Source organism: Arachis hypogaea, chromosome 10 (genome assembly GCF_003086295.3).
Source record: "Arachis hypogaea cultivar Tifrunner chromosome 10, arahy.Tifrunner.gnm2.J5K5, whole genome shotgun sequence".
In the NCBI taxonomy this organism is placed as follows: Eukaryota; Viridiplantae; Streptophyta; class Magnoliopsida; order Fabales; family Fabaceae; genus Arachis; species Arachis hypogaea.
The window spans coordinates 33,758,131-33,767,168 of record NC_092045.1 but is presented as its reverse complement, the minus strand read 5'-3'; the positions used below and the strand labels follow the sequence as shown (position 1 = coordinate 33,767,168).

Here is a 9,038-nt window from a genome sequence, read left to right as displayed (position 1 = left end):
TAGTCTTTGTTCAAAAGCGTGTAATGAACTTATTAATTCTGTTAGTGTTAGAGTTGATAAATTCTTAGTTTTTTCGATTGTAGACACTTTAGGATCAACTTTGGAAGATAACTTAATAAGTATTTTTTTCACCATTTTTTATCGAGCAAGTCCTCCCCATAAGCTTTCATTTCAGTTATTAAACTCATTAATCTTGTATAGTAACTTTTTATTTTCTTAGAATCTTTTATTTTCATATTTGCATATTGCTTCCTTAAAGATTGGAGGAGGATTGTGCGTACCTTTGTGTCGCCTCTGAACCCTTGCTCCAAGTTTTTCCACACTTCCTTAGCTGACGATATTCCTCTTATAATTGAGAAGGTTATCTTGTTACAACTTATTGGAGGAAACATAGAGCAATATAGTTTCGTTTTTGCTCTTCCTTCAATTTCTTCTTTTCTGCAGCAAAAAGTGTTGCTTGATTCTTTGGCATAGTGAACTCTTCGTGGACAACATTCCACAAGTCTTGTGCTTATAGAAATGTTTTTCTTTGAGAACACTAGTCCTCATAATTGTCTTATGATAATATGGGCACATGAATATTTATAGTTAAGATAGTCATGGTTATGAAAAGATTTATTTGAGTGGGTTATAATCAGTGGCGGAACCAAAAATTTCATAAGATGAGGCCAATTAAATACAAAATAAATTAAAATATAATATAACAAAAATTAACAAAATATGATTTATAGCATATATATCAACGAAATAATTATATTATATAAAAGTCAATATTCAGCTACATATTTTAAGATTTTGATATTTTTAAACTTGCTCTTCATCGAATTAAAATCATCAATTATCATCTCTGAAATGAATTTTGAAGCAATCTCCTTTTCAATATATACAATCATATAATCTGTTAAAAATTCATCTTCCATCTTGTTTTGAAGTCTTGTTTTAATAATCTTCATAGCTGAAAAAGCCCGTTCAGTTGTTGCTGTTGTCACAGGAAGAGTCAAAACAAGACGAATTAATTTATCAATTAAAGGATAGATATTTAATTTTCCTGTCTCTATCAATTTTTGACACAATTCAGCAATAGTAGACAAATTCTAAAAATATGAAGCTTTAATCACATCAAGTTCATAATGTTGTAACTCAAAATCCAATTGAATCTTCTCTTGCTCAGAGAAATCTAAAGAATAGAAATTTTTTGGAAGATTGCATGTGTTGCAAACATTGAATAACCTGAAAGCATCTTTAGTATCAACTAAATCTACTATTAGCTCTTTCAATTGGAAATCTATCCCACTAGTAAAAATGTGATGCGTGAGCATCATTAGTATCTTTTCTATATGATTCATATAGTGATTTGTCAAATCCTTGAGAGATTTAGGTGATTTACTCCCTATTAGATGCTACTTTGAGTTGTTCTTGTATTTTATTGATTACAGGTAGAATTTGGGTGAAATCTAGAAGAGTTCAGAAAGAGGAAAATAAAGGGAATTGGTTACTGCCACATTGACGCTAAACGCCACCTCATCAACATTTAGTGCCAGCACCTAAAAGTTCACAAGTACATTCTGGCATGGTGGTGGTAAACGCCACCTCACCGGCGTTTAGTGCCAGAGACGTTGAGAAGCGTGTGACCATTCTATAAGGATGGCGCTAAACGCCCAATCACTGGCGTTTATCGCCGATAGTGTAAAACCAAGTGGGGACCATGCGTGCAAACAAATCAACAAGGCTTTGGAGATTTGATTTTGTAAATCAAATAACTAATTAGAAAAGATTCATTAGGTTTTAATTTAAGTTTTAAATAAATTTCAATTATGACTATAAATAGAATTGAGATTCGCCCTCATGAGGGCTTCTCTTCTCTTAATTTTTCATTCTACAATTAATCCCTGGCAACGACGTCAAAAACTTGGTGCGAAATTTTCAAACCTCAACTTACCGGCAAGGGCACCGGGTCGTACCAAGTAATAAACTCAGGTGAGTGAGTATTGATCCCACGGGGATTAACAGATTAAGCAAACAATGGTCAATTGATTATTCTAGTCAGACAATCAAAAGGAAGGGTTTCAATAGTAAATAACATGAAAGTAGAAAATTAAAAAAGAACAAACTAAAATTGGTTAAGAAAATAACATGATAAAGATAGTTAAGGTGTTAGAGATATTTAAATTTCAGCATTAAATCTAGACAATTAAGGAGTAGTGAGAAAGGGTTTCAAGCTTTAATTTTAGTGATATAACTTTTCCAAGATTCAAAAGAATTCAATTTAGATCAGAGTTATTTTCCAATACACACTAATCCGTAGGATGAAGAATGAAACCAATTCTTAAACATAAATCAATGCATTAATCAAGAGTAGAAGAACAAATAATTTTTAATCCATCAAAGTAAACAGAGCTCCTAGCCTTAATAATGGAGGTTTAGCTATCCATAGTGCAAAAAATTGAAATCCTCATAGTGCAAAAAATTGAAATTCTCATAGTATAGAAAATTAAAATCCTAATCTAATGTGTAAAACCTAAAACTAATGAATGAGAGAACGGAATGGGGAGAGAGTTTTCATGAAAGAGAGAGAGAGAGCCACTTCTGGTGCAATTCTTACATCTCTTTCTGCAGGTCTTGCGCTAAACGCGGGAGGCATGGCGTTTAGCACGGGGAGTCTTGAGAAGATAGTGATGTTGGACGTGGTTTGGCGCTAAACGCCAATGTCACGGCGTTTAGCGTCGTGATACTAGAGAGCAAGCATAGACTATTATATATTGTTAAAAAGCTCTGGAAGTTGGATTTTTAATGCCATTAAAACCGCATTATTTGGACCTCTATAGCTCAAGTTATGCTCGTTGGAGTGTGAGGAGGTTAGGGTTGACAACATCCACAAATTCTCTTTGCACTTGTCTTCAATTCTTGGTTCCTCCTAGTTCTTTTGCTTCTCTTTTCCTAAGATTTTCCTACAAGAATCATGAAACAAAGAAATCAAAGTACTAATAGAACAACCTTGAAAATCATATAAATTCCAAGCAAAAGTCATAACTTTTCTATAAGAAATGCCAATGTAAAGTGGTTAAGATGCTCATGCATCACAACACCAAACTTAAACTCTTGGTTGTCCTCAAGCAAGTAAAGAATCATGACTTAATCATTAATCTTTCCAACCTTAAAATACAAGGGTGAATGGTTACAATCCAAATGAGTTTAGTTAGTTGTTTCACTTATGCACAATTCAACACAATTGGTTATAATCTATCAAGGCCTCTGTCCGAATTAGATTATAGAATCCTTCCTTAAATTATCACCTTGAAGCAAGCTTATTTACTTCCCTTCCATAGTTTATTTTCATTGGGTGCTTTGCACCTTGAGCCTAGTTGTGACTCTAAATATTTTGTCTCAACCTTTGCTCGACACAGAAACACCACAAGTACTTGATTGGAGAGTTCTTTGAGCTTACCATATCCTTATAACATTCCCCATCATTGGTTCTCAGAGCCTTTGGCTTTCACTTCTTTTTTTTTTGGGAGGGGGGTGCTTTGCACCTTTAGCCTAACTAAATGCTCTGTTTTCAAGCTTTTGCTTGATACATAAGCACCACAAGCACTTGACTCGGATTCTTAGTCAGTGGTACTCTGAGCCTTTGGCTTCTCTTTCAACCCCTTTTCTTTTTTTTCCATTACATATTGCTTCTTCAAAGCTTTGTCAAGTGTAAAACTCCCATAATAGTCCTTCAGACTAAGGCCTCAAGCAATTTAGCTCAACTTGTGTTGAACATTCTTAGTTAGTTTGGCATTTCAAACTCACGTTGTCATGTTCTTTATGATCAATCCAGTTTTCTTTTTGTTCTTTCTTGGAACATGATCCTTACCCAAATTTAGGAGCTAGCACAATTATAATTGTGGTTGTGATGAACAAGTAATGATATGCACTTGACTAACAAGACTCATAAATACATTATATAGGATAGAATAAGAAAACATATGCATATACTTAAAAAGGAAGGAAGCAAATAGAAGTCAACAACCTTAGTTCTCATTGTCATCATCTTCATCATCTTCTTTTTTTATCATCCTTTTAGGCTATGTAGAGCATAGCCTCCAACACCAAACTTAGAATGGTTGCTTGTCCTCAAGCAACAAAGAAAAAAATAGTGGTAATGGAAATATGAATAATGATTGTCTAGTGGAAATAAGGAAGCAAGGCGAAAACTCATTTAAATAAAACAAACAAAAATGAAAAACAAGACGAAAAGTAAGACAAAGTAAAGCAAAATAAACATGTTGCTAATGTATTGTCATCGAGGGTAGATCTTGCAAGGGTTAAGTATGGCAACACCAAATTAGTGTGAAAACACCAAACTTATTATAACACAATCAATGAGAGGTTGGGCCAAGTACCCAGTAAAATGCAAGCATCATGTGTTATAGCAACACCAAACTTAATCCATAAAATACATATGCAACATGAAGTAAATCAAAAAGAAAAATGAAAAGAAATTACTTAACGTTGGGTTGCCTTCCAATAAGTGCTTCTTTAATGTCACTAGTTTGACAATTTGTTCTTGAATTTTCTTCCTCTTCTTCCAGTTGGTTAAGAGAAATGACTTTAGTGGACATGAGGAGAAAAAGGATACCCACCAAAAAGCACCCCAATACAACTCTTTGATTCACTAGGACCAAGAAAAACATGTTCAAGTGTTGGGGGAGAAGACTTAAATTCAAATGTAGGTGGTGCATTCAAATTTTTCTTTCCGAAAGCTTGCATGCATAGATTTGAAGGGACTTGTATGACTTCCTCCTTAATTATTGGAATGTTCAAGCATGGTGTGTGTATGGCTTCCTCCTTTGTTTGCGCATCTTCCTCTTCTTCCATGTGTAAGGGTGGAGAGTTCTCTAATTCACTGGAGTATGAACTCCTTTATTTAACTCCCTCACATTCTTTCGTAAGATCTTGCATTGTATCTCTTTGGAAGGACGTTGCATGTTTCTTTGTCACCTTTTGTAGCCTCTGAGGGAAACAGGCATGCTTTTACGAGGAGGGCGATTGATTACTGATTTAGCAACACTTTTTTTGTCACACTTTTAGAGGAAAATAGACACACTTTTAAAGTGTGGCTAGTTTGTCTTAATACGATCACATTTTTAAAGTGTGGCGATATCCTCTAATTAATTGGTTATCTCAAAAAAGCATAACTATAGAGTTTCTATCAAATTTTTTTCTAAAGCAATTTTTTTCCAAATTAAAAACTTTAACTTTAAACTTTCTAAGTGATAACACTTCATCATCACCCAGCCGTCAAACACACCCTATTCAGGGAGTAGATTCTCTCTAGTGAAAAAAAATTAGATGCTGTCCAATATAAAATCTAACCTTTTATTATTTTATTTCTTTTATTTAATTTTGGTTCCACTTAATAAATTAAAGATGAAAAATCAGATTTTATTCTCTCAAGTATTTTTTTCACCGGAGAATCCATTTGCCCCTATCCAGCCCTCTCTATCCAGCTACGGACCCTTCACTACCGATGACGACCCTCGCCACCCCACTGCACTCTCTCCCAGCCCTTCATCTTTATCACTACTATAAGAACCCTCACACCCAGCCCTCTCTCCGAGCCCTTCGTCTTCATCACCATTGAGAATCTTCATCACTACTGAGAACCCTTGCACCCAACCTCCCTCTGAGCCCTCTGTCGCGCCCTCTCTATCACACCCTCTATGTTGCAACCCTCGCACCCTCAACTCAAGCCTCCTCCTCAGTTTTGCAACCTCGCACCCTCTCTCGCAACCTTCCATCGGCATTTCCCCGTCGGCGCTGCTCCGTCTGTGCTAGTCCGTTGGTGTGTCCTCCCTCAATCAACGCTGTCTATCGCTGCCTATCCCTCACCGGCGCTCAACCCTCGAGATTTCTTTCGTTTCTTTATTTAGACTCTGTCACTGCCACCATTACTGCCCACCATGTGTTTGATTAAATGTGTGTGAGTAATGCAGTGCAGATTCAACTTTATTATGTTTATTTTCAGGAAAATATATTTGGATGGCAATTTGCCATTAGGGGACCTTGTGATACTGAATTTGAGGGTGGTATTTATCATGGGCGGATTTAGTTGCCCGCAGAATATCCATTCAAACCTCCTTCATTTATGCTTTTGACAGTCAGATCTTATTTAACATTACAAGGTAAGTATTTCTTCTTTCTATTTCTTTGTTCCTGTGATAAGGGCTGTGAATCTGTTACTGTGTTGTAGATGTGAAAATAGAAGTTTAAATATCGACACATTAAATTTAGGAATATGATAGGATCCAATATTTTTACCGAAAAAAAAATTGAGAGAATTGGTTTGTTGTGAATCTATTTCTGTGAATCTGTTCCTGTATGTGTTGCTTCCTATTTTGCTGTGTATTATCAAGTCTAATTGAGAGAATTGCAGATTGTGTATTATCAAGTTGTAATTGAGAGTTGCTATGAATTGCTATGTTCTCCTGTAATCTTTTTTCTTTTCTTTTTTCCTTTACTTTTACAAGTGATAATATCATCCAGAATATACCAATTCAAAGTTTTAAAGTTTGGCATCATTTGTAATGAATACCTATATTTTAGAGTTTTCAGTTCACCGTGATGAGTTGTAGCTATGGTCAGCAAAGAACCATCTTGAGTAAAAGATTCCAATAATGACATGCCTAATGCTGCTCCTTCAAGGGGGTTTGTTCCTGCACCAACCTAACAATTGCAAACATTCATAAAATTTGTCGAACACATAGATGATATTTCATTTTGAACTTTTAATTCAACTTATAAAACACATGCCTCGTCTAGTAGCATCAGAGATTATTTTGTTGACTACAATCTAATATTTTGCAAGATAAATTAGAAAAGCAAAACAAAAATTCCTTATAAAAATGTTAAAGTAAATTATATATGATTGATGAATACAATGATAAGCCTAAACTCAAATGTTTCTCTCATTTTGCTAAAAGGAGATTTATTATGATTGAAACAGAGCTTTATTTAGAAATATAAAAGGTGAATTTATAAATAAGTAGATATTTGAATCATGGATGTGCCTTTGGTATTTCAGTTTTAAAAAATTAAAACACGTTTTCCTTACACTTATTTGTCTTAAGTGGCTAGAGAAGGTAGACAAAGACTGTGAAAAGGACTTCTCATAACCAATGTCGGCAAGAACCAAATCAAACCGAGGAGTTTGTGCAGATTCAGAAGCAAGAACATAAAGACTTGTGGCATGATTGGGTTCAGATCATGAAAAGCTACAATAAATATGCAAACAGAGTAAGCATAAAATTCGTTTCCATTTAATATCCTGCTTCAATTGTCAATACAAATTAAGTTATTCATGAATCACAGTATGATATAGTGAACAAAATGAAGATTCTATCATCATAAATAGGTTATTGTATAATAACAAATTACTCATGCTTGATGTAAAGTTAGATGCCTATAGAATTTTGAAACCCACAAAGGGACACAAAACATAAGAAACTAGTTCGTAGTATTTAATTCTTGCCTAATCTTTCTCTGACACTGATGATTACAGTTCTATTATAACTGCCCAATACTCGACAACTTATCTATTTCAGCTAACATTACTTGATAATGAGAATGACTTAGCCTAGCACACATGTCAATCTCTGAATCTCACTTTCTATCTCTATATATTATAGCATATACCGATTTGCTAGTTCCATAAGGTAGCAAGATACTTGTAGATTGCATATTGTTAGAGTAGTGGTTGGTCTAGTTTCATAAGCTCACTCATATTGTGGCTTGTTTGGTTTCTATTCAGTTTTAACTAAAATATACCAGATTTTAATATTTGCATCTGCCTGCATCCCAGATTCCATACTTATGATTTTGCCAGACATTTTGTAAGTGCTTGTACTCGCATTCTTGGGCTTGAAGGGACACATGAAGGAGTAGAAGATCGAGGGAAGCTAACTTGTGTGGCTGCGGTAAAAATTCTTATGTTTTCTATCTTTTCTATACATCACACAGCATAGCTAGAATATCATCTATTCTGTAGAATGTTCACCTGTATTAGTGTTGAATTATTCTTTTGTATTTAGTTTTCAATAATTGATGAATAAATTGGTTCTTGTCTTGGGAATTCTAGGATGCAACTTTTTTTCATTAATTTACTGCATGTTTATGTTTATGTTTATTCTTGAATTTGATTAATTAGAAAAATCAAAGGTATTCTTCGGTTTCACATGGTAGCCCTCTCTCTTTTGATTTCATGGAAGCAGATCAAAGTGTGTTGATGAAATCTTGAAGATAGATGTTAAACCTGGTCGAAAGAAGAGCACAAAAATAACATTCATAGGGAAAGGAAACCAAGAAGCCGGAAAGGTGCCCGCCGATTTAATCTTGGTGGTGGACGAGAAGCTGCACGCCTTATTCAAAAGAGAGGAGCATTATTTGGTAGTCACAGAGAAGATATTACTTGTAGATGCTCTTACTGGAAAGACTCTCAACTTAACAGCTTTGGATGGAAGAAACCTTAAAATCAAAGTGACAGATATTGTGAAACAGGGCTCCAACTCGTGGTGCCGAATGAAGGTATACAGATTTCAAAGGCTTTCAAAGGCTCAGATTTCAAAAAGTCCTTCTATTTTCCTATCTTTTTCCTCTTGTATCTTCTTTTTCTTGGCATTCCAGTATCTTCTTTAGCTTGTATTTGAGTATTAATATATAAAACAATTATAGCAAAAATTATATATGTCACTAATTACTATTTGATTTGTCTTGTAATAAAAATTGCATATTATATTTATAAGTTTGGTAATAAAAGCGTGGCTGTATATCTCGCTATCGCCACACTTTAAAAGCGTGACAATATGCAAAAGCTTGGCAAAAATAAAGTGTGGCGATAGGTCACCAAAAAAGTGGTGATAGAGAAACCTCCACGCTTGCAGATGTGACCCATTCAAAAACGTACCGGTAGCTCAAAAAGCGAGGCGAAAAGTTATCGCCACATTTTTTTTAGCTTTTTGCCATGCTTTAAAAGCGTCGTAATAGAGTTGTTTTCTTGT

General features: G+C 34.7%; 1 long non-coding RNA gene across 1 annotated transcript; it reads left to right on the top strand.

The window, feature by feature from the left end:
• The first annotated feature begins 5,380 nt into the window (after positions 1–5,380).
• On the top strand, positions 5,381–8,779 carry LOC112715548 (uncharacterized). The gene is made up of 4 exons (XR_003159821.3): positions 5,381–6,167; positions 7,113–7,278; positions 7,844–7,958; positions 8,253–8,779. It is a non-coding gene; the product is annotated as an uncharacterized lncRNA (long non-coding RNA).
• The last annotated feature ends 259 nt before the right edge of the window (positions 8,780–9,038 follow it).